This window comes from Mustela putorius, unplaced genomic scaffold (genome assembly GCF_011764305.1).
Source record: "Mustela putorius furo isolate JIRA1106 unplaced genomic scaffold, ASM1176430v1.1 tig00001033_pilon_pilon_pilon, whole genome shotgun sequence".
Lineage (NCBI taxonomy): Eukaryota > Metazoa > Chordata > Mammalia > Carnivora > Mustelidae > Mustela > Mustela putorius.
In genome coordinates this window covers 398,737-424,646 of record NW_025421540.1, presented here as the reverse complement: position 1 = coordinate 424,646, position 25,910 = coordinate 398,737, and the positions used below count along the sequence as shown (strand labels likewise).

Here is a 25,910-nt window from a genome sequence, read left to right as displayed (position 1 = left end):
GCAAGAGTGGGTCACTCAGCATCATCCGTCTCCTTCCTGAAACCAACCACCCCCAGCCCACATGGCCACCTCCATGTCCATTCGTACCATCGACTGCTCCTCGGCATTGGCGAGCTCAAGGGAAGCGCATTCTCGGTGGGGTCAAAGTGTGACCTTTGGGAGCGGAAGGCAAGTGAGTTCTCGGCGGGGTCCTATGTGACCGTTGGGAGTCTGAATCAGCTTGGGAGCCAAGCAGAACCCCAGGAGCCGTGGGCTGCAACTGGCCTTCAGGATGGCCTTGGGCGACTGTGCTGACCTTGCAGAGAGGTGAGGGAACATGGCCCATGCTACACGTTCCTGGTCCTTCACTAGGGCCCCACTGGGCAGAAACCGCCATATAGTTGATGTCAGGGCCCCAAACACAGGTGAGTGAGGACTGAGGCTAGTCTCGTGGCTCTCACTCCCCCCTACAGAAACACTGGCACAGAGGGATTTGAGATTGTGAGGGCAGCTCTTGGTTTAGGTCTTCAGGATGTTTTCTCAGGGGCCGTGGGTTGGTGTCAGGGGCTCAGGGTTGTCCAGCAACAGGGAAACGATGACATTCCTGTCCCAGATCCATCCCTCATCACAGTGGCAACTCTGGATGGTCCTTTCACCACCCTACATTTCAGGGCCCTCCACTGTCCAGTGGGGTTGCCAGCCTGTCACCACTCCTATCGGTGCTGCTGTGGGGAGGACCGGACAAAGGCACACAGATTCTCTGTTGGCTGTCAAGCATCATTCTCATGGGAAGGATAATGAGGGGGCTTCCATCCTCCCCTGCAGTGGAGCCATCCCAAGTCCCACGTGTGGCTTCACCCACAGCCAGCCATCTAGCTGAGTCTGTAGGCAGTCTGTTTCTCAACACCTGCCAAGCGGCTGGGAAGCATCCCGTCCTCCCCTAGGGCCCAGGTGCTCCTTGGACTCAATCACTTGGGACACTGTGATGGCACACTAACGTCTAGGCCAGAGGGCAGGGACAGGGGGCACAGAGAGTTCTGGGGAACACTTTCAGGTAGGTGTGGCTTCTCAATGGGATGTGAACCCAGGCCCTCAGGTGTGCTCACGGCGCTCTGTTGTGTTTCTGTCCTGTCTCTCTTCAATAAAAGCCATTTCCCAGAGAACCTGTGGGTGAGGGAGGGGGCAGAATTCAGAGCACGGCACACGGCGACCTCTTCATAAGTCCCACCTGGAGGGAGGAATGCCTGCTGGGCAGCTGGCGAGTAGAGGCAGCTGAAGGATGGACTAGAAGGAAAGGATGTCCAATCCCCCTATGAGGTCTACACCATCGAGGACACCGAGGAAGGTACCTTGGGGATTGACTCATTACGTTGACTGGAGATGTATTCTTTCATTCAGTAGCACAGACATAACCGAAGTTTTGAAAACTGCTGAGACACCTTGTCCTCTGATTTCACTGGTAGCCATTTCCCTCTATGCTGTCCGTCCATCCCCTTTTAAGTTCACAAGACACGATGAGATTCTCCTTCAAACTGGATCCAAGGGACACAGGAAAAAAGTGTCTACTAGCTGAAGGGATGGATCTTAGGTCTTTCTGGAACACACAGGTCCCTATCGGTCTCCCCAGGAAACATGGTTCTTAGATGTGTAGGTAGGAAGAGACTATGTTTTCCGCCAGGAACGCTGAACAGAAAAATGGACCAGAATACGACAGGAGGTTTTACGATGTCCCCTCTCCACTTCCACCCATTAGCCACATCTTAACACGGGTGTGCTACGTACCATCAAAGGAACAAAATGACCTCACCACATTTGGGGAACTCAAGTACCCAGCACATTCCATGTGGTTACCATTCTACAAATGGGGCCAATGCATTCGGTGACGTCTTTTCATTCTGGAAACAGACAGAAATCTGTGCACTAATGTCTCACACAGCTGGGTTCCCAATAGCCCCAGAAAGCCACTGCCCCCAAATTCATCATGGGATGAAAGAACACATTCCATGGCATCCATACACATCATGGAGTGCAATTCAGGTGTAAGAAGAAACAAATGTTTCCAATATTTTATGAAACAGATGGACCCTGGAAACCTAACACACATGTTGAAAGCAAGCACACAAAAAAAGAGGTACACTACATGATCCCAGGCTTTCAGGACACTCGAGTAGGGACATTCGGAGACCCAGAAAGTGGAAGGGACATTGCAGGGGAGGGCCGGTCATGTTGTCATGGCTACAGAGGTGCCATGAGATAGGATGGCAATGTTTTCCCCGAAGATGGCAGTGTGGTCTACAAAGCATCACGGATGTCAGCAGTGTCACTGAACCAACACGTACTAACAAATACAACCATCCCCAGTATTTAGATTCCATCACCAAAAAACCTACTTCTCCAAGGCACGATAGAGGACCAATAGGGTCACACAGCAGAGGTGCACAGAAGACAGCTGAACAGGCCCCATGACCAGCTGAAGAAGTGGCAAGCTGGCTTGGCTTCACAGTGGGCAGGAGGGCTCATGGGACTGTGCCCTGAAACCCAGGGTGCCTTGAGTGTTTCCTAGACAGACGCTGATGAGTTCCCACTGATGATGTCCCCTCCGTTGGAAAGCCAAGGCCCCATTTTCCTTTTCCATCCTGCTCCCCTCTTCTGTGTTTCTGTGTCCACCACTGCGTACCATGTCCACCACTGTGTATGCCACTGTTGGCCCACTGGCAAGTCAGGCCTTGCTTGGTCACCCTTCATGTCGATTCCCTCTGGCCCTGCATCCACATCCAGCAGACTTAACTCCCCGAGTCATTCCTGAGTAGCACAGCCAATGTCCTGACAGCTCCTCTCTGTTCTCCTAGACCCTGTGGAGGGCCAGTCCAAGGACCTTCCTAGGGGCTGGGCAGAGGAAGGTCCTCCAACTCTCCCTGAGTTAAGCTCACCTCTCTCAGAGACAGAAATGGTGCTTCTTTGATTTCTTCCATCAATGGAGTTTGAGGAACATCTGGCACTTTACCTCCCAGGGCAAGGGGGCAGCAGTCTCCTCTCGTGGAAGAATGCTGGGTCTGACCTCTTAACGCTCAGTGGAAACAAAAAGGGTGATGACACAGGACAGCCTCAGTTACAAACTCCATGGGATCAAACACCTTCTTCAGCAGAAAAGGTTTCTCATTGAAAGAGAACGTTCTGTCTGTTGATCAGAATGGACTTCAGAGATTGAATGATGCTCCAGCATCATTCAAACGGTCCTCTTGAACTTGGGTGGGGGCACATGGACTCAACCACGGGACCTCATTCAATGAACTGCCTGAAGTCCTCCCCAAACCAAAGAGCTGGCCCAACAGCGGACAGGATGCTGGGATCCTCACTGTGTTTCTGTTTCCCCAATTGCAGGTAGACGCTGGGAGCAATGAGAGCTGTACATATTTAAGAGCACTGGGCTCTGGGAGGAAATCTAGAGTACAAAGAAGCCTGCCCCCTGATTCTGGGTTCCAACAAGGAACAGGGGTTGGGGGATACTGACCGAGACTGTCCAGTGAGGCACGGTCACCATGTTCAACAGGGCCTGGAAGAACTCGTACATAGGGAAGGGGTGATCTGTGTGCACGTTGGATGAAGGCCTTGTGTGCGTGGGTGCATGGGTGTTTGCGTGTGTGTGTGTGTGTGTGTCCCCATGCGTTATGCTTGTGAACACGATTGTGTGCCCTTCCCAGGAGGTCTTTCTCACACTTCCATCACAATCACAGTGTCACCCTTCCAAAACATTCTCATAACCCTGGCACACTTTACATACTCCTTCCCCTACTAACCACAGCTGTACCTGGAGCACATTTCCCTTTGCTTTCCTGATACGGGCATGGTACGGAGAGGAAGGATCCAAACCCTTGACCTCCTACTTGGAAAGCCAGGATTGGAGCTCAGGTTCCAATCTGAAAGTTGCTCTGGCCTATACACCTGTGTTAGTCCCTCAGCCAGGGGGTCATGATGTACCATGGGTGCTAGCTAGCAGAGGGCCACCAGCATCCATGCACACAGCCAAATACCTAGATTCTATGATGGTCCCTGACAGGACCCAACAGGACACACTGGCTTCCATGGACACAGAAGCCAGGGCAAGCTTAGAAGCCCACGTTAAAAATTACATCCTGGCCCCTGGAGTCAAGTGCACAGAGAAAAGCCACATCCTCATGCTCAAGCCCACATGGCTGGAAAGCGTGTGGACCCGTGGAGGACAGAACAGGGCAACATCGGTCATAGCTGGTCTCAGTGTGTACACACGACCGACCAATGGCAGAAAAGCATCACAGAGGGAACTGACTGTACTTGATAAGATTTCCCTACACCTCAGGAAGGTTCAAATTCTCAAAGCACACATTCACACACCACTGGTCAATAGGAAATCAAGGTCAAGCTTGGGTGGAAGCTTTGGACCCAACACCCCTGGGGCAAATCCTGCAAAGCAGGCCTACTGCCTATCAGCACACACTCCAAGACTCCTCTGTGTAAACAACTTCCCACCAGTCAGAACACCTGGGAGGGTTCGGACAGCCACTGTCTTCAGGGGAAACACACACACACACACACACACACACACACACACGGGACAGCTCAAGAATAGTGGAAGGAATCTATCACACTCATCAACGGTGCCAGCTGTTTACGGAAGCTATAATGTCTGTGCTCTCCAGCGTTGCACATGGGATTTTCTGAAGACAAAGAAAGGATGAGTGAAGCAAACTACTAGGCTCCTTTCCTGACGGTTGAATGAAGCCCAGCAAGCAAGGCTGCTTTTTATGCCATGCAAAATATTACAGAGACGTGATGCATATAGTCGCAGCAGATGGGGATCTTGGTCCCAGGGCTGATGCCCAAAGAAGCAGTGTGGGACCCCTTAGTGGCACGTCAGTCAGGAGAGGTTATGGGACTTGGTCCTCACACAGAAGCCAGGTTAGGCTTCACATGTATTGGACTGGCTATTTGGGTTTAATTGGGCTTGCTTTAGCTAGAAAGACAAAAACCCTCTTCACGTTTCCTCCCTGCTCCTCTCCCGTCCCTTCCCCTCTGCACCAAGGACAAGGCTGTCAGACTCCGGTAGGTTTTGCGGGCCGACAGGCATGAGGAGAGCGTCCGGGCCAGCCAGTAGCTCCCCTTGGGGCTGAGCCGGATGGCGAGTGTCGCGAGTCCTGGCGCATTAACGAACCACACCAGACTCGGGGGATCTGTCGAAGCAGGATCTCACTTTATTGAGCGGGGTTGCAGCTTATATTGGGTAGGGGATGGGAAATGAGGTCAGCGGGGAGAGAGCCTATGGGGTTTGGTTACGTAGTCAGTAACTGGGTAGGGTGTGTTGGGCGAGAGGAGGAAATATCAGAGATATGCGGAACCGAAACCGCCACGTTGGCGCCAATACTGCCACGGTGGCGCCTTTTCTAGCCGGAAGAGAAGGCAGGCCAGCGCCATCTTTGCTGTGCCCAACACAAGGCCCGGCAGCAGTACGGCCCGTACCTCCTACGCGCCCGCACGCGCACACTCCCCTCCTGTCCTCATCCATCCAAACTCCCTGCCTACTTCCTGAGCAGCCTCACCAGTGTCCTCACGGTGCCTCTGTATCCTCCTAGCTCCCCGCGAGGACCTGACGGAAGAGCTACCCATTTTGAGGGCCGAGGAAGAAACTCCAATTCTCCCTCAGGTAAAATCATTGTTCCTCAAGATTTTATTTTTTTGAAAGACAGAAAGACAGAGAAGGAAAGAGACAGAGAGCGCATGAGAGTGCAAGCAGGGGGAGTAGCAGAGGCAGAGGAAGAAGCAGGCACCCCTTTCGAGCAGGGTGCTCAATGTGGGCCTCCATCCCAGGACCCTAGGATCAGGTCCTGAGCTGAAGGAAGAAACTTCAATGTCTGAGCTGCTCGGTCACCTCAGTAAAGTCATTTTGTGCTTCTGAGGAACAACCAGTGTTTGATTTCTCTTTCCATGAACATCTGAGCATGGACATGCCAGAGGGGAGAGACAATATCCTTGGTGCTGAGAGCCTGCTGTGAGTTTATACCATTAATGGACACTGGATCAAGATGGGCACTGAGAAAACATCACCACCATTGCTTAGGCAATGGATGGTCATGAGCATTTTCCACCAGGTCATTCTGTCTATGGGATATGGCTTTAGAATGAGTTGCTGAAGAAAATGGATGGGGGGGTTTTGACATAACAAGCCAGAGCCTTTTTGGGAGGTCATTTCCTCCTCCTCTGGATTATAGATGCAATGACTGCATCCCATCTAGCTTGCTTACAACACACACCAAGGGCACAGAGATGTGTGCACACGGTGTGCACAGGGTGCTGGGATCCTTACTGGGTTTCCCTTTCTCCAACTGCAGGAGGCGGCGACCAGATATGTCCCATATGGGTATTCCCCCATCACTCCCTTTAGGGGGACAGATCTAGCTGAAGAGTAAGGTAGGGCTTTCTCTCCTCCTTTGGTCTGGAGAGCATCCCCCATTCTGAGTTCCTTCCGGAAATGGAGGCTGGGGCGGACTGAACAAACAGAGTGTCCTGCAGAAAACCAGGACCCTGTGCTACAGTCCCTGCAAACCAGTAGGTCATTCGGGTGGTGTGCTTGGTGCGTCGGAGGGTTGGGGCTTGTTTTTGTGTGGGTCGATGCGAAGGGACCAGGCATGTGGGTGTGTGGAGTGCGTGCGTTTCATCAGAAGACATCTCCTGCTGAATGGACTTGAGGGCATGGGTCAAAGATTCAAAACCAAACTTCCTTCATCTCCGCTGCGCACCCCCCCCACCTCGAGGACACCACATTCCTCGCTGACCACAGCTCGACCTGGAGGGCTGCTCAGGATTCCCTTTCTTCAGACACAGATGGGGAGAAAGGAAGGGGCCCACATCTGTCCTAGCTCGGGACGTTTCTCAGGGTCAAAACACAAAGGAATCAGAAGCTACTTTCGTCGACCCAAACATCACCACCAGCCTTACAAAAACGCTCCCACCTTGAACACTCACTGGCAAATGGCAATGGCCAGGAAAGCTTCATCATTAGCTCGGGGCCTGATCCGACTTCCTGACAATCTGCTACATGGCCAGGTTAGAGAGTGCCCTTCCCTTGTCTGGCCTCCTCTTGCTCGTGAACTTGCCGGTTCCTGACTGGGGGAGCTGGGTCCTGGGAAACTGTGTCCTGCGGACTCCAAGGACACACCCACATGCCACAGGAAAGGAAGACGGAAAGAATCGACACTTTGTGGATGGGGACTCTGTTGGAAGGGTCAGATGTCAGTATGTAGAAATCCTGGGTCTTTGGTTTTCCTGACCCCGCATGACTCAGGGACAAATAGAAACCTCTAGGGTACTTGTGCTTGCATTGAAAGCAACCCTGCCACACAGTGTTCTTCTGCAGAAATACAATATCCTAGAAGAGGTGAGAGATAGGTGGGAGCGGCCAAGAAGCGGTCTTGACAATGACCACAACACAGTCACTGGCTGGAGGAACTTGCCTGTCAGTACAACGGACCGTGTCTCTTAGTGTTCACCCTCTTTCAGCTTGAAGAGGTCCCTGATTCCATTCCCTGTAGCTCAAGTTCAGAGTCAATATTTTTCCCTCCATTCTTGCTCCTTGCCCTGACCTCTCTTGATGCAGCAGCAGTTTCCATACCCACGCAACCCAACGTCGGCATACTCTCCCGGGCACGCCCACCCCAAGCAACACTCCCTGAGCTCTTCCTGCCGAGCCCCACCAGTGGACTGACCATTCTGTGGATCTCTCCCTAGCTTGGCTGGATAGACAGGTGGGGGAACTTTTGGCAGGAACGACAGAGGAAGATGCCCCATTTTTCACCAGAGTGGTACATTAGCCTTTCTTTGGGGGAGACACAAAAGTCTTCTGGCTTTTTTAATCAAGGTCACATTAAAAAAACAAATCTCAGCATGCACAATTGACAGGGTAGGGAAAAGTTTGAGGGAGAATCTGTTACCAAATGCTACCTAACCCTGAAGGCATTGCAGGGGTGCAGGGAGAACCACAGCAGGATCACCTACCATCTGGAGGGCAGGGAGCTTTGGTACGGGTAGCAGCTATTTCTCCTCGCCACCCATTGTGTCCAGTGGGACCAGGAACGTGGGACCTCTAGGAAGACTGGGAGCATCTGTGGAGGACTCATTTTGCTCTCGGGCCTCTAGCACACTTCCCCATCTGGCTTCCTCCCATCCCCCAGAGAACAAAGGAGCCATGCAAACAGGACAAAGCCTGATTTGATGTTCATACTGTTTTCTTTTCTGAAATTACAGATGTCCCTGCTGGAAGGGGATGGTGGTAAGTAATCTGTACTCTAGAGTCACTCCCTTGTTTGCAACAACCTGGAAAAGGGCAAAGCTGGGGGCTTCCTCGCAGGCTCCACGATGAGAATCACCCTGATTCCAGGTCTGGCGGGACTGAGAAGAAGGGTCAGAGTAACAGAAAGGGATTTTCTGGAGAAAGACCCGTGGCTTCATGGCTCTGTCCTCAGAAACTACTGTGCTGCTCTTTGGGTGGTGCAGGTTTGGGGGCAGGCAGTAGGTGTGCCTTGAGATGGACTATTTCATAGCTACTCTAGGCCCTGTAGCTCCAATGGGAGGCAGAGTTTCTATTCACGTCCCTGCCCCTCTCCAGGACATTTCATCCTCCATCCAGGAAGGGCCCACTACAGCTCAGTCCATACTGATGAGCTCCCCACCTCCACACACTTGTCCGCACGTGCACCCCAAGCAAAGCTCCCAGAGTGATTCCCGAAGATTTCCATTGTGGTCCCAACACTCTCTGTGTGTGTCCACCTAGATCCCCTGGCTAGCCTGTACGATGGCCTTTGACCTGGACAGCACAGAGGGAGAGGCCCCATTGTTCACCAATGTGGTAAGTTAGCTTTTCTTCAGGTGAGGTCCAGCACCCCTTGTTTCTCTGATACTCACAATCAGATCCAAACACCTCAGCACATACAATGTCCTTGGTGGGCAGATTCTTGAGGGAGCGACCCTTAGCCAGGGAGATCCTATTCCAAAAACCCTGCAGGAAACAGCAGGTTCAGTTACAGTCCACAGGGTCATGAGCTTTTTCACGTGTGCTACTGACACCACCGTACCACCCAATGGGCCCAGGGCATGCGAACTCTAAGTGGATTCCATATCACTGCCCATGACCCTGCCCATCACTAAAAGAACAAAAGAGCTGTGCACACAGGACGAGGCAGGACTTGATGTTCATCATGTTTTCTTTTCTGAAATTGCAGGTGGCCCTGCTGGAAAGGGAGAGTGTTAAGTATGCTGTCCTCTAGAGTCACTCATTGCTTTGGAGCAACCTGGACAATGGGCAAGGTGGGGATTCCTTGCAGGCTCCATCTTGAGAGTCACCCAGAATCCAGATCCTGTTGCAATGAGACTAAGGGTCATGTTCTGGACCGAGACCCGAGGCCTCCTGACCCTGCCCCCGGATGCTACCATGCTGCTCTTGGGTGCTGTAGGATCGGGTGCTGGGCACGAGGTCTATTTCCATGGGAATCCATGTGCTGTGATTCTCAGGGTCGGTGTGTGTGTAGGTGGGTGAATCCGGTGTTCTCGAACGTGTCTTGTCCCCTCAAAATGGCGATTAATGGTGTCCACGTTCTCAGGGATATTTCCCATCACTGTCACGTCATGAACGTCCATTCATGGGAAAACTCTTCAACACCTACAATTGAAAGAGGTGCCAATACACGTCAATTCCCCCAGAAAACAAATCCTGTCACTAACTAGGAAGGGCTAGACTGTGCCTCAAAGACACAAGTGTGTCCCTGTTACTGAGTCAGTGTCCATGGGGCTCTCCCGCCAAGGTAGGTCTCGGGCAAGAATGGTCACATCACCTCCCTCTTGACACTGCGCTCACACACACACATCTCTGCATCAGAGGCCCCACGATGCGTCTTCCCAACCTCATCAGAAGCACTGAGTGCTAGGACACACTTCCTCCCTTTTGCAGGCAGCTTCCAGGGCAGCCACGTGCAACAGCCCGTTCGGGGACGACCCGCACAAAGGGGCAGTGGCCAGGGAACAGATGGGGCCAATTCACTCCGTGTTTCTCCATGGAGATCTACCATTTCCCTGCAGATACTGTGTCTAGGAATGCAACTGGCCTTCTCCCAGGGAAATCCCACACCCACCACTGGTCCTCGCTGGGGCTCTCGGAGGTGGGCCCAAAAGATGTCCTATCCAAGGGGGAATAAGGTCGTCTTCAGGGACTGAGCATCACTGGGGGCACCTGGGCCCCGTCCATGCAGGAACGAAGGGTGCTCTGTGCATTGCAGGGTGGCCAAACAGAACCTCAAACCTCAACAGGTGTGACAGGACAATCACTGCCCATTTCACTGGCCATCTGTCTGTGCAAGAGGGCCCTGTTAGATTCTGAAGGTTTGGGCCAATAGACAACTCAAGGGAGTTCAGTGCCTGGGAATGGAAACAGAGCCAAATCAGGGTTTCAGGGTTCTTTGGCAGCCAACAAGACTTTCTCTCATGAGAAACACCTATTGGAACAGAATCTGATTTTCCGACATCTCTTTTCCTCACTCGCACGTGCGGGATCCACGGGAGTAGCTTTCGCTGCTCTCCAAGGGCACTCAACGGGCTTTTCCAGGGTAATTGCACCAGTCTGCATTCCACGAATTGCATACAAAGTCTCCAATTTCCTGCCTCCTTCCAACATGGGTCCTTGGTTTGAATTCCTGGTTTGAGTCCTCGCTACCCTAACTGACAATGCCACAGCTCAGCGTCCTTTGGATTTGCAATACCCTCACAATGCCTTATGTTGAGCATCTTTTCTGACGATGGCTGTTTGACTGGCCGAGTCATTTGTTCCCTTTGCAGCACAGACTATTCCAGTCTTTTTCTCAATTCTTTTATTTGGTGAAATCCCAGTCTTCTTTTGTTTGGTTGGCTTTCTTTCTTATTTTTCCTTTTTGCCAGTGAACACACCTTTCCTAAAGTAAGGATTTCCAAGGGTGTCTCCAATCTGTGGGCGGCCTTTTCACTCTGTTTGCTGTTTCAGAAGAGGATGCTTTTTCTGGGCGGTCCTCTTGTCAAGCATCGTGATGCCAAGATGAGTGCATTTCCATGGGCATTTCTCTTCCAATCCCAGGTGCCCCTGCCTCTTTGTATGCCAGCACCCTCCTGTTGGCTCAGGGGAGTCATCCACGGTATTGGAAGGTCAGCTTCTAAGGACCCACCACCAACTTCTTCATATTCAGAAATGTCGTGGCTCGTTGTGCTCCTTTGTGGTTCCCTTATCTACTGTAGCAGCTCCTCTGTCCTGAGAACATCACATTGTATGCTTTTGCTCAGTGCTGCACGGAATCTGTTCCCCATTTATTCTAGGAACTGGGACTTCACCTTAATCTCTTCGGGTCCAAAGACCTCCAGCAGTGCCTGATGGGTGTGTGTGATCCCGGGAATGTCTTCCTTTGATCAATGTCCCTGTCAGGCCAGCCACGGTTGCCCAAGCAATATGCAGGAGAGCAGGCCTGTCTCTCACTCCTGGTTGGTTTCGAGTGCTGAGCGATCCAGGAAAGAGTCTGTCTAGTATCCATCATACAGTCATTTCTTATCTCAGTGCAGTATATGGAAATCATCAAGGGACGAAAATGTGCAGTTGCTCACTCCCACTAGCCACACGTCAAGAGTCCCATAACGACTGGAGTTTCTGATGGTTGCACTGGGAGGGGACAGTGGTCATGGGCATGCAGAACTGACACTGAGGTGACTGCTGCAGCATCCTGGCCTCATTAGAAGGCATGAAACTCCAAACCCTGTCTCCTCCAAGGGCTCCAGCTCCGCCAGCCCTGTGAACCTCTAACAGCACAGCAAAAGGGTCAGGCAGATGCTGCATGGCCCAGAGACATCTCAATGTACCTGGGATGAAGGGGTCAGGCGGTTTCTCTCCTAACGGCTTTGCTCCTCTTTCAGTTCCTTCAGATCTACTTGTAGAGAGCATTGACAACTCCACCAGTGAGGACGAAGTCTCTTCAGGTAGGGAACGGCACCGAGGAGGGGAACACTGGGACAGGGCTCCCAGGAACATGGGGTTGCTCCTGCCGCTCTGGAGAATGAGGAAGGTGGGTCAAAAACCACCAAGGAAAGGGATGATCTGGCACAGGCATGATTTGCTCATTTCACGGTTTGGGGATGAAAAGAACAGATGATGTGTCCACGGGCCTTTAGGTAGGCTGGGTTTGTCATCACCTCTCGACTCCTTGTGCAGCTCCTTGAAGGATCTTTCCCATCAAAGCTGCTCGTGCCTCCCTTGGCCGCTGCCACATGTCAAAGCTTGGTCTCTCTGCTCATGGCCTCTCGGGAATGGTGCACAAGAGATTCTGCATCTTGCTTGGCACGGGCCCAGACATGGTTATGCTCAGGCTTGGCGGCCCTGACCGCACTCTTCTGGGCAAGTGAACTGTGACACTACGTTCTGGTCTGAGCCAGGAGGTGGAAGACAGGTCTAAATTCTCTCCCTCATAACCTCCACTACCAAACCATCCCAATTCTCTCCAAGCTGCTATATCTTCAAGGGGACACCCAATGCTGCAGAAGGGAAAGCGTACTTCCCCTGAGTTCACTACACAGATGCCCATAAATCGTAGCTTCTGCCAGCCTTCACACCCCAGCTGAGTCTGACCTGTGGACGTGTTCCCAAGGGCAGGACGCCCCCATGCAGCTACCCTGGAGACTACCTGTCGTGGGCCACGGTCCCCTGGGCCTGTGTGAAGGGGCTGCTGGACCTGATTCACACACTTGCTGCCCCAGGTCCACTCTACCTCTCACCAGCTGGTGTCGAGGCATAGCACAGAGCCTCTTGGGAGCAGGGCCAGGGAGTCACAGTTCCTCTCACAAACCCACCTCACCGGCACACAGCCCTGGCCATGCTCTCCACTCCCTAGACATGCCCAAATGGCAAATGTTCCTCAGGCCTGCCCAGGGCCCTACACACACTGCTACCGCATCCATTCCTGGCAAGCCTCAGCAGGAGCACTGGCAGGAATCCTGTGTTTCAGTGACTGCACCGCAGGACGTTTTCCAGGGCTTCCCTGAACAGCTGAGGGCACCTGCACAGTATCCCGTGCTCCCGTCTCCATGCAACCTCCATAACTCTTAAGGAAACACAGGGCATTGCATTCCCTGAAACACATCCCAGGGAAGGTCATCTCAGTCCCTGGGCAGACATGGGCTGTGGGGAGGTGGTGGGCCATCTCTCCCGGCACTTCCCCAGCAATCCCAGACCCATGACAGCTGCTCCCAGCAGAGAGGGATCAGGGGATTGATTCTGGGGGACCCAGGATATATCCTCTCTTTCCTTGGTTGCCCCCTCCTGGACAACAATAGGACTGGTGGAGCTTGGCAGGGGGAAGGAGATGGAGCATCTCTAGGCGAGGAGGTGAAGGAGGTGGAGGAGGAAGGAGAGCAGGGAGGGACAGGAGGGACAGGAGCTGCACTAACTCCCCTCTGTCCTCTCTCACAGCCACCCCAGCATCCTCGCTGCTCTCTAACCTGGACAAGAATTCCACGGAAGACGACGATTCCGACAGAAGGAGCCACCCTGTGCCTGTAATTCACTTCCACCTCCATCTCTTGGGCTTCCTCTCTCCTCTGTCCATAAGCACCTCCTCCCAGCTCTTCCCCTTTCCCTGCTTTGACGACGCCCACCCTGGAGGCCCTCAGGCTTTGCATCGGAACTGCTGCATGAAATCCCTGGGCAGCCCTCCTCACCCCTTTTCTCCCATCACCCTGACCCCTCACCACTGACTCTGGGAAGCAGCCCTGGACTGCAGAGCAGGGAGGAGGGCTGGGAGTCTACAGGGCACGGATCACCCGGCTGGAGGGGCCTCAGGAAGGGAGGCTGGGCCTGGGTGTCCCCACTGGGTTCTCTGCTGCTGGGGAGTCTGCGCTCATGCCCAGTTCTGCTCTTGCTCTCAAGAAGCTTCCCTTCAGTAGAATTCACACAAACAACAAGGGAAGCAGAAGAAGAGGAGGACTCAGGAACAGGGTGAGTCGGGCAGGAAAAGGGGCCCGACACACGCTCTCCCTCGTTGTCCCGTCCCTGTTGTGGGTACCTCAGCAAACCGCACAAAACCTGGGGTGCTGCCCTAGCCTCTGCCCACAAAGAGGAGAGGAGAGGAAGGTCTCAGTCCCTGCAGGCACTAGGAAGCCCTGAGAACATCCCACCGGCAACCTCCACCTGATCCATGCAACTCCCTGTGGTGGTTGGGCGCTGTCGTCCAGGAGCTGCTGATCTTGGAGGGACGGCCCTGACTGCCTGGAGGGACTGGACCCCAGGCATCCTAGGCACGGTTCTCTTCTGGCAAAGGGCTCCACACCCCCCATGGAACCCCACCCTCTGCACAACCCAAGCCTTGCCCTCCCACCCTGCAAAAGTCAGCAGACGGCTTGCTCCTGGACAACACTCGTCAGGAAGAGACAGTGGTGGGGTGGCCTCATCTCCCACTTCAGGCACGTGAGAAATGAACAAATAAGACAGGCCCCCGGGCTCACAGGAGCAGGACAGCTCACCGCTACCAGCACTGCATCCCTGTGGGCACAGAGTCGGGCCCCATCTCCAACTGAGTCCTGTCCGCCAGCCACCCCCGTATGATCTGACCAACACCTCCAGTCCCCCGAGCCTCCAAGACGCCTCGTGGGAGGTAGTGGGTCCCCTCATGGCACCATTTCGCTTTGTGAGTTTCATACTCTAGAGACTCTCCTCGATCCCTCAGTCGGCAGGGGAGACCCACCAGGGAAAGGCCACCCTGCCTGCTCCCACCTCGCCCAACACCTGCCCACAGCCCGTGGACTGTGCAAACTCACTTCCCGTGGGAGTCGGGAGCACGTCGTCTCAGCCACACCACCTGCAACACTCGTGTGGGCAAAGGCTCCCTCCACAGAGAAGGGCACGTCCAGGGTTCTCAGATAGGCTGGGTAGGGACAGCACTGCAGGAGGAGAACCCCCGCCGTCATGGAGGAGGACACTCAGGGAAGGGGCCTGAGGGACCCTGGCAGTGTAGCCTTCATTCAGCCCCAGGGGGCCCACAGGAAATTCCCCTTTCTTCAGGTCATGCATGGGTCCTGCAGGGAAACCTCCACCTCAACACCTCAGAAGACACGTCCCGCAAAACCCCACAGGCCTCTGGTAAGACCTGGCCCATGCCACATGCCACTCGCTATCTCACACCACTCCACCCGTTGTCTCCACAGCTGCCACACAGGACATTGTGCCCACGACCCCGGGGCACCAGAGGCTCCTGGGGTGCTCCGACAAAGGGAGCCAGGGCGGCCCTGGGGACCCACTTGCGACTCCGATTTGGGCCCAGAGGAGGATTCGGCGTGAACACACAGGGAAACATGCCTGCAGGAACGGCTCTCTTCTGCCTGACCTCCGTAGGCCAAAGAGACGACTTCTGGGCAGCCCACCAGAAGATGGCACTGGAGCCCTGAGGATGAGATGAGAGGACCCTCTGAGTCAGCAGCCACACCCAGAGTTGGTTGCCTGCGCCCTGCCAATGACGGACACTTGGAGCACGAGGCAACCATCTGGGCCCACAACAGTCCGTTATCTGGTGAGACTGGGCCCACCTGAGACTGGGCGGGACAGCAGCCTTCCCCTCATCTCCCCTGTCTGCTGCAGGTGCTGCTCCTCCTCCCGCTGTCCCCTGCAGTCCCCAGAAACCCTGCACAGCATGACACATGCAGGACAAAGCGGCACTGCCAGGGCCCCTTGACCACACTGGGATCGACTCGAGGGGCAGCAACCCTACCCCTGCTGGATTCCCCGAGGGTGCCACCCTGGGACCGCCCCTGTCGCTTCCACGCACGGGACCGTGACCAATGCTGGGTTCAACACTGGCAGCGGCCCCACAAAACGGGCCCTGCTCAGTCTGTGTGTTTGGTGTCAGCAAGAGGTGTAGTGAGGAGAGGCTGTCCCTCATCTGAGCTCCAACTCGGGAGCACCCAGACACCACGCCAGAGGAACTGGGGTCCCAAGCACCATGCTGCACCTCGGGGAAAACTTGGGCCTCAAGGACAGCAGTGCTAGACATCTAGGACATACCAAAATGGGACCCAACATTCCTTTGGAAGCATGTGAAAGCATGGCGCTTTGGACTCTGCCTGAGCCCTCCAAGTCAAAAGGTCTCAGGAAGCATTTCCTCTCCCATGGCAACCCTCAGCATCTCCTGATGTTCCATGAGAATCTCTTCACCTTGGAACGGGGCCATCACTGGAAACATGGCTGATCTGAACAAGGCTTGGGTGGACTGTCCTACAGAGACAGCAACGCTGAGACCCAGATGGGACCAAAGGGCTTTAAGGGACTGAAGCTGACTTTCAGGAAGCCGGTGGCCAGCAAGCCCCTTGGGAATGCTGGTCTTACCCCTTGGCCTCCAGACTACCCACCACCTCACCAGGAGCAGAAAGAGTGTCACTTCTTGGCAGGAGTGGGAACCCCAGGATCTACCAGGCACCTCAGGAAAAGGAACCTGCCCAAATCCACAGGTATCACAGGCCAGCCCTTTCCTTGGCTTCTGGCCTTGAGAGACAACGTTTAGAGATTCCTTGGAAAAGGCCCAGCGATGCAGATTCTAAGCGATCACTCCGGATTGATCACAAGTCTTGCTGAGCTTAAGTCAATAAGGGGGCCACGTGGGTTAAAGCAGGGCTTGCTTTCCAAGGAACATTAGCCCTAAGTTGGCTGTCTCTGGAAAGGAGTGTTCTTTTGAAGAGGAAAAGTCGGTTTCAAGAACTCACCTTTGTGCACATTCAAGTCTAACTCTGGTGGCCTTTCCAAATGTGTTGCTTACCTAAGCTAGACAACTTGAGGTCACCCTCAGAAACATGGTCACATTAGCTCGTGGGCAGGCAGTCCCCTTGCTCCTTATTCTGCGGGCATATCACCGGGACCCATGGGCTCAGGGTTTATTCCGCAACTGGACCATGCAATTGATTCCCCCAAGACTGTGGAACTCAACGAGCACCTTGACCAGCTGGATGGGGCTGGGATGAGGAACTCTTTCCCCTCAAAGCCAGAGAACACACACCACTCCACAGGGTTCTCTGGGGACTTATGGGGAAATGAAGGACACTGCTCTCTACCTGGAGTGGAGGGTGCACTTGGGGTGCCCTTATCTCCCGGACAAGTTTTCTCCCACTCATCAGTGACTCCTACTAATGAGTATCTTCCAGCGGGACCTCCAATCAAAAGGGCTTCTTGCAATGGTTTCTTCTCTCCCAGTCCTACTGATCCAAGAGCAATAGGGGTGGCCCCTATTCAGGTACACTGGCAAACAAAGGCTTTAGCTAAGCATCCAACTGCCCTCCTGGGAAAAGCAACCACCCAATTCATACGGGGATGGCCCCTGACTCTGAGGACTTGGCATCAGCTCCAGAGCGTCCCAGAGAACAAAGGCCACCAAACCATGACAGCAGGCCCATGATATTAACAAGTACCACCTTATGCTTCAGATACGCCTGAACTAACACCCGAAACCAGCCCAACTGGAAACACAGTGACCCTTAGGCCTGGACATGACCACTCTACATCCATGGCTCCGAACTCTGGAAAGGCTCTGAAGTCCACTAGAATGAAGATGCCCCTATGAAAATGTGGAGGACAGGTGCTTTAGCAACAGCAACAGTTTCAGGGAAAGGTGGTAAGAATAACCAGGTGTGCTGTCATCAGTCAAACTTGGACTGCTGAGGCCAAAGCCTGTCAGCAAACAATGTCTGCCCCCAAAGCAGAGATCCTAGTGCCCACCTGTTGGTTCTCATTGGCAACAAATCATACAAGCATTTATCCGGACTCCGACAGGCCTTACTCATCCTCGTCGCCCATGAAGCAATTGACAGAAAAGTATCTTCTTCCCAAGCCAGGACCCGCCAACCCGATATGGGCCTGAAATGCTTGCACGTTCCAAGAATGGCCCTCCCAACCCAAGGAGCCCTTGAAAGCCTGACTGCGGTTCAAGGAGACTCGGGATTTGATAAGGGCCCCTAGCTGGGACGCAGTGGCCATGAAGCTCTAACCTGGGCCCATGGCTTCCCCAAGCTCCAGAGGCCACTGGACATTTGGGCTGGGCCAAATGCATGGGTGCATCATGAAAACCATCACTGACCATCCCCACTTCATGCAACAGTGCATGGGTGCTCCGTTCCACTGACGTGGCCACCTAACATCCATTGTTGCCCCTCTTTGGGAATAGAGGACATTGTGGGGCATGGGGAAGTCCTTACTGAGTACACAGTCGAGGCCCACCATGTCACCCCAAACAGGATTTCTCAGTGAAATACGGGAATGATCCCAATGCACAAAGCAGTTCTACAGAACACAAAGGCTTCAGAGGTGGTAACTGCTGCACAAGGTGGAGCCTGTGCCCATCGAAAGACACAGTGCTGTGCATACATTCCCCATGATCTCAAAGATAACTATGGGTTCCTACCAGATGCCACTGTTCAAATCCCCACTTCTAAGGATCCCTCTCCTTAAGGACTGGCTCAACTCTTGGCCTGGGGGAGAGTTCTCACCCACTATCAGAGGACTCTTCATGGGGATTCTCCTTCTCTTTCTTCTTCTAACCCTTTTGTGTTGTTTCCCACCCCCTGCCCCATCTCTGCAGGTGGTGCCAGGAACCCTTCACTGCAGTAAATTCCAGAGGACAGATGGACCTTTCCGCTCAGTAAGATCCAGTCACAAGTTCTCCCCTGCACTCAGCGGCCTCTTCCTTATACAACTCTGACCGCAGAGGCCTCCCCCAGCTGGGCTTCCCCTACCTGACCAGCAACAACCCACGCAGAGGGACAGCTCTGTGCCCCTATTCAGTGGAAGAAGTTACAGAAGATGAGACCGTCCTCCTTCAACAACCTTAACCACGCAACGCTCTGCAGTGGTCAGGGGTGCAGGACGAGAGAGGAGGCTAGCTGAGCACCAAGCAGGAGCTGCCACACCACACCACCCCCCAACCTGTGATATGGGGAACATCCCTCAGGTGCTCTAACTGCCCTGAAGCTGAGGAAAGGAAAAAACAGATTCATCACAGAAGATGGAGATCAAAACCCGGCAAGACCAGAGTCTCCTTCAGTTTGTAAAAGACCTCATGATTCTGCAGGAAGAGGCTTGCTTAACGAGAGGCTAGCGACCTACCAGAGGCCCGGATCTCCGTTTCCTGAAGCCCTGACATCTCCCTCCCCTCCACGACACTGAGGGAGGCTGAGGCCGAAGGAAATGTCCGTAGGATAGAGTTTCTTTTCAAACCTGCAGTCCCTTGAGAAGGACCTGTGAGAGGAGGAAGGTAACATTCCTCCAGGAAGCTCCACACAATCTTTCAATTCATACCTTCCTAGAAGGAAAAATCACCTTCCCTTCACAAGAACAAAGCCAACTGTATCCTGGGTGTCCTCTGTCCACCTGCCACGTTCTTGCAAAACCTCCCTTTTGCCTGACCTCCCCCAATGCCATCCCAGAAAGTCAGCCTCCCGTCACGACCCCAGCAAGCAGCCCTTTCTATCCAAGGGTCATATCCCTGTGCTTTAATAAAAACCACCTCCTGCCAGCAACGCCGTCTCAAGACTTCTTTCTTGACCATCGGCCTTCAACGCTAACCTCTTCCCTACATCAGTCCTGTCTCTTGTAGGGCTCCTGTGGAAACAACCCTGCCACACAGGCCCACTTCTGTCAACTCTTCCGACTCCATCCACCTCACCCACTGCACATTCTGTGTCCTCCGAGGACAGGACCCTTCTGTGATTCTTGCACTCAAACCTTCACATGGCCCCTCTTTCAGTCCTTGACGTGGTTGACGTTGCCCTTCTGAAACTCCCCAGCATCTCACCCTCACTCTCTTTGTCTCGCAGGTTTATCTGGTCCATAGATTGTCATCACCAACACCCTACAACTGGTTTCTGCTCCTGAGTAGAGGACTCCATCCGTTTCCTTTGTCATCAAGCTCAAATCTTAACTCTCAGATGTTTGTCTCACAACTTTCAAACTTCTTCTTTCCCCTAATGCCTCTCTACCAGTTTCTCTTCCCCCTTTTTCAAGCCGCCCGCCCATCTTTTTGTTCTTTGTATTCCTTCCGCCCTCCCCCTCTTTCCTTTTCTCCTTCTGTTCTGTTAGTCCCCACTCAGCACTTCAGTACTTTTTCACCTAGTGTTCCAGGACTCTTTCTGGTGTACAAGACCCAGGAGCTCACGGCAATACGTTCCCTATTATAAAGGATGAAGGGAGACCCACACAGGGGCATCTCAAAGGTCTGCTTCTCTGAAGTCTACGGGAAGCTTCAGGGTCATGAACCCTGGCCTTCCACATTAGAGCTGGACATGGGCTACACTAAGTGTTCCCCACAATCCCCTGTCATCCAAGACCCTGAGCATACGGGCTGTCCCACCAGAGACCTGAAGAGTTTCATTTCTTGGCTGAAAGGGGCCTCAAGTCAAGCCACCACCCGAGTGTTTGGAAAAGTCACTGGCTTCAGCACGACTCACGGGTATATAGTCTTTGAAACAGAGACATCGAAAATTTAATCAGCAGTTGACGTGGGGGTGAGTCTAACATGTAGAAAGATCTATCTGAATTCCAGAAAGGAACACGGCACCCGACTACAAGTGGCTTGCAGGGGTAGACGCAGTGACCATTCCTGAAGGAAGGGGCTGGAACGTGTGCGTTGAGTCAGGAAGGGAGGAACATGAGTGTGCAGTCCTGCCACAACCCCTTCTGTTCTGGCCATTAGCAGAGGGTTCACACTGCACAGGAACCTGGCCAATACAGGAGCACAGCACAGAGAGGTCTCACGTCCCTCACCTCACTCTGGGTGTGCTGTGTCCTGGGAAGACAAGCCTTGTATTTGCTGACAATGTGGAAGAGCCTTCAGCCATGTGTCCCTGGTGCCAGGGACATCAGAGCTTGTTCATCCTGGATTGCAGCACACCCATCTCCCCAATGTGGGAGAGCCTTTAGTCAGGGCTCTAACCTCGGGAGACACGAGAGAACTCACCCTTCCAAGGAAAGGAGACATGACACACATGGGGGGAACAACTCCAGGGCAGTGCTCACCTCTGTACAGAGTAAGACCACCGGAGATGCACCTCAGCGATGGAACAAAGGTAGGAGACCCTTCCTTCAGAGAGCTCTGCTCTTCTTCATGTCCAGGACCTCACACGGGGTAGAAGCCATGTTCTGGGATGGCTGCACAAGAGCTCGCAGCAACATGCATCCCTTTGAGGTCATGGGCACGTTCCCACAGAATGAAACCGGTTGAAAGCATTTAGGGGAAAGCATTTAGGCCAGCAACACCCTTAGCTAGCATCCGAGGATCCACAATGGCGGCAACCCCGACAAATGTGGTCAACGTGGAAGAGCCGTTAGATATAACTCTCACATTTGGAGACACCAGACAACTCAGAGCAGCGAAATCTGTGTCATCACTGGGGCCCTGCCTGTACCCAGAGCGCCCACCTTGCTCACCGCCACAGAAATCACACAGTACAAACCCCTTGTCTCCCGTCACTGAGGCAGAGCCTTCAGCCAGAAGTGGGCCCTTTCCCAATACCAGAGAACTCACACGGGGAGAGCCACTAGCGTGGTATCCTGGTGGGAGAAGCTTCAGGTGGGGCTCAGGCCTAAGGCTCCTGCTACCATCTCAGAGTGTGCTTCATTCCTCACACGGGAGCGAAGGTGCAGGCACACCTGGGACCCCCTGCATCATCACTGTGGCTGAATGCTGAGGACATCCCATATGGAAATCCCATTCCTCACGGAGCCAACACAGGAAGGATCTGGGAGGATTCACACACAGGAAAATCCTCCCAGTCTGATGAGCAAAGGAATGGGCTCAGGTATCCCTTCTTCCCTAGCCAGCAATGACACCCTCACACCGAGGAATCACTGATCCCAACGCAATGGGGGGAAATTCTTCCCTGGACACTCCCATCATAGAATCACTGGGCAAATACCTCCCAAGGAATTCCTCGGGGTCACACTGAGATACAAACTCAGACACTGCAAACACATACAGCAGGGCCCCATTCTGAGGAATGCGGAATGCGCTATTCCTGTAACCAATAGCTAGAAATCAAGCACATCTGCTCTGATCCAGCAGTACTTGCATGAAGGCCAGTCTCACCAAACAGGCGGGGTCTCACAACCGTGCACACTGTCCCAAGTAAGAACGGGGGACGTTTCCTTTAATACCTCTCACAATTGACACAGGTAACGTCTCTTGCTAGCAAGTGGGGTCACAGGAAGTAACACTGCCTGGGATCCATGAGAACATCAAGTCAAGGGTGAACTCAGAATCTCAGAACACAAGGCGATCGATGGATGTTCATGAAAACAGGAACTTATCCATGTAGGTAGATTGCAAGGATGAATGGTCACAAGATTCAACAAACACATGGTTTGTGATCTACCTCTCATATGTCCTTCATTCTACTAATATTGTCCTCACGAAGTGCAAAGGATTTACAAATTAATGACACACTTAGAAATATCTCTATTTACTTCACTGATTGGAGAGTGACAGAGCTAGCAAGGGAGTAAGAACAGTCGGGATCGGGCTGCAAGGAAGATGGAGAAGGATGCCCAATACAGGGCTTGATCCCCCAGGATCCAGCGATCCTGACCTCAGCCAAGGGCAGATGCTTACCCAACTGTGCCACCCAGGGGCTTGCAAATTAATTTCATCTTAGGGTGTTCTTTGGAAGACCTGTTGGGACCAGGCAGGAAAACCTCGACAGGTCAGCATCAGGCAGTGAGGCTTCCTCCCCGTCTATGAGAACGTGGGAGTCAAGGGCTTTTCTCCACCACCAAGAACAGCTACGTATCTCTGGGCCTTAGAGGGTGTACAACCACTGCAGACGTGGAAATACTCCCCGATTCAGAAGATTTTAGAACAGGAGGGGGTTCTTACACTCCCTTCCATAAAGACAAAGCCTGTCCAGGAATGCCTGCGAGGTTCTCTCAGTTAAGGGACCAACGTCTGGCTTTGGCGCAGGTTATGATGTCAGGGTTATGGGACTGAGCCCTGAGTCAGGCTATGGAAGGCATGGGGAGCCTGCTGAAGGGTCTCTCTCATCCTCTGCAACTCCCACTCGGCCCACAAAAAGAAACATAGAAATAGAGAGAGAGAGAGAAAGAGAGAGAGAGAATGTACATGACCCATGTACATCCATTTGTAAAGATGCCCGGGATTCTTTGCTCTAGATGAATGGCCCAACAAAGCAACTGTGGGCAGAACATCAATCGTCAAGAGAATGTCTATACAAGGTCAGGCTGCAATAACTCAGGATTCTGCTACCAGAGGCAACCTGGAGTTCAGAAGTTTTGTGTGGGGCAGGGACTTGCAGAACCTTCTCTATATGTGCCACTAAGTCATCTTCCCCAAGCAGGAAACTCTAAACATTCTGGTTAAGGGTATATCTCCAAGTTAATCAAAAAGAAGAGGGTATTTTTCCCTCCAGAAGAAAGACAGAAGCTGGCAAAAAAATTACCCAAGTCAAGGCCTGAACCTCAACCCTGGCAGGAGGTTCAGAACCATGACAACTTACGACTGTGGTATACATCCACCAGGGAGATGACAGAGGTCACAATGCTAATATATTTGGCATTTGAATCTGCACTGAAGAGACAGAGGCCAGACGCGTTGGATGCGGCCAACGAGGTCAAGTCACCTGAGGTTCAAAGCACCACCTGTAAAAACAGGGAGAGCATTTAGTTGAGGTCTCAGGACCCGCACTCAGGAAGACACAATGTCACACAAAACTGAAAGCATTCCCCTCCCTTCCAGCATAGAGCACATGCTCAAAGAGGCCAAAACCACAGAATCCCGAAATTTAAAGATTTAGCATTGCTGCTGGCAGACCTTCAAATGATATATGCACAGTCAACTGGCTACCAGGAGTTCCATGATATCTTTGCCAGACCCAAGCAGGAGGATGTGGGCCAGGAAATGGCCCAAAGGTTAATCACCATGTGCAACTAGTGACAGGAGTCTAAATAAAGTTTCTGCTGCTCCCAGAACCTGAACAGAAGATCTGCATAAACCCTATTTCAACTGCATTTTGCATGACCGTCAAGGGTTGCTTACTTCTCCTTGCATCTTCATTCATCTTTGACATGCATTCTCATTCCTCTACCCTGTAACTTCAATGACACGGAACCCCCATTGGAGATATGCATATACTCTACCTCCTCAATGTCTTTTCTACTCTATGTGAGTGACTCTGTTAGTCTTGCTTCCTTACTTTCCTCACAACGCTATTTGGCTGAAATGAGCCTCTGGTCTCTCCTTTCTAAGACATGCCTCTCATGGACCCTGGAACTCAAAAAAAGAAATAAAAGAACCAACAACTAATCACCACCCAATATGAATGTAACCTATACCTTGAAGATCGAAGTTGCTTCACTCCTATCCAGAGACTATGCTACTGACCTAAAGGGCAAGCCCTCCAACAACCAGATTCTAGAGGATTCTGGGACGATTTGGGTATAGTTCTGATAGGATTTTCCCAATCCAAAAACACTGCCACCCTACAAAGTGATGTCCCCAAACCTGATTGTGAACTAAACAAATTCAGAGCTTCATGGGACCCATTGTGAAGCACAGAAATGCCTGGCAGTGGTGGCAGCGTGTGCCACTCCCCATGGCTGAATGATTTCAGTTCAACAGATTTGGGATGGTTTCTTAGATGCAAGGAGGCAGCCACAAGCACACTTGGTTTCTTAGCATCTATTCTAACTAAGCCTGCCAGGCATAGTGACGGACCATTCCATACAGATTTTGAAACCCTGCTGTGCTGGAACTTCTCATGAGGAATCTCTAGAGTGAACTTTTAGGAGTGTGTCCAGGCCAAAGCCAAGCACAATACTACCATCAAATTTGACTGCAATACCTGTCAATTTGGGTGGATTCCTCTTCTCGATTCCTCTCCCCAAAATATCCTGAGGTTCCTATACCTACCAACAGGTAACATTCCCTACTCATCTGGCAAGGCTCCTGAGCACTGTGTCATCGAGGTATGAAGCTGCTATTGTCAAGGGGCTCCACAAAGTCACCCTTAATTCCTGAAAATTGTCTGTTCATTATCTGAGTCTACACACATTACTGTCAAATTGGACATTTCATTCAATCCCTTGGTAAAATAACCAAGGTTTCCAGCGGTGTTCTGTTAATAAGAAAAAGGCACTTGTGCTGAACTTACGCCAATAATCCCAAGTACCTTGGAAGAAAGAATTCTCCCTGAGAGTTTCTGAATGATGGAGAGTTCATGTAGGGAGAGAAATTAAATTTTCCCATTTGTTCACACAAAAGTATTTCATCACATTTCTGTAGATCATGGATATTTTCAGATACAGCTTCCCTAAGTCTGGGAGAAGAAATATTAAAGAACCAGCAACGTTTCAAACAAGAGTCACAAAGGTAGGCTCATGTTCCTCAACTCACTCAGTCCCCCTTTACTAATGCTTGCTTGACTTGAATGCAGCTTTTCCATGAGTTCTGAAAATCCATACCCAGTTGAGTTTGAAAATTTTCACGATTGGACACTAAGACCCCACAAGACACATTACTGTGTATAGTCACAGGCATTTAATGGCAAAATAGGGATAAAAGGCCTGTGGACACACACGTAATGACATATATTTTCACCTAACATAGAAGGCAAGACATCAACATGGAAGCAGAGAGGCCACAAGACCTGCATCCTGGTCGTCAGGGCATGGCGTGTCCATGAGTTTCCATATCTCCAAGCCAAACACACTCATGTCTTCTGAGCTAAGGTTTCTGCTTCTAGAATTTTCTCCCAAGGAGAAAACCAGCGGGGTTGTAAAGGATTTGCAACAGTGTTTAAGGAGGCTTCCTGGATAATGATGAAGCCCTGCAGCTCACCGCTTTGCCCAAGGCCCACAAACCTGT

At 52.4% G+C, this 25,910-nt stretch overlaps 1 protein-coding gene across 1 annotated transcript in view; it reads right to left on the bottom strand.

Moving 5' to 3' along the window:
* Positions 1-25,910, bottom strand: part of LOC106004637 (renalase-like) — a 111,009-nt gene that overhangs the window by 12,330 nt on the left and 72,769 nt on the right. Inside the window, exon 7 of the mRNA XM_045087081.1 lies at positions 23,545-23,686. The gene's annotated coding sequence lies outside the window, so the exon portion shown is untranslated. The remainder of the gene's footprint in view (positions 1-23,544; positions 23,687-25,910) is intronic.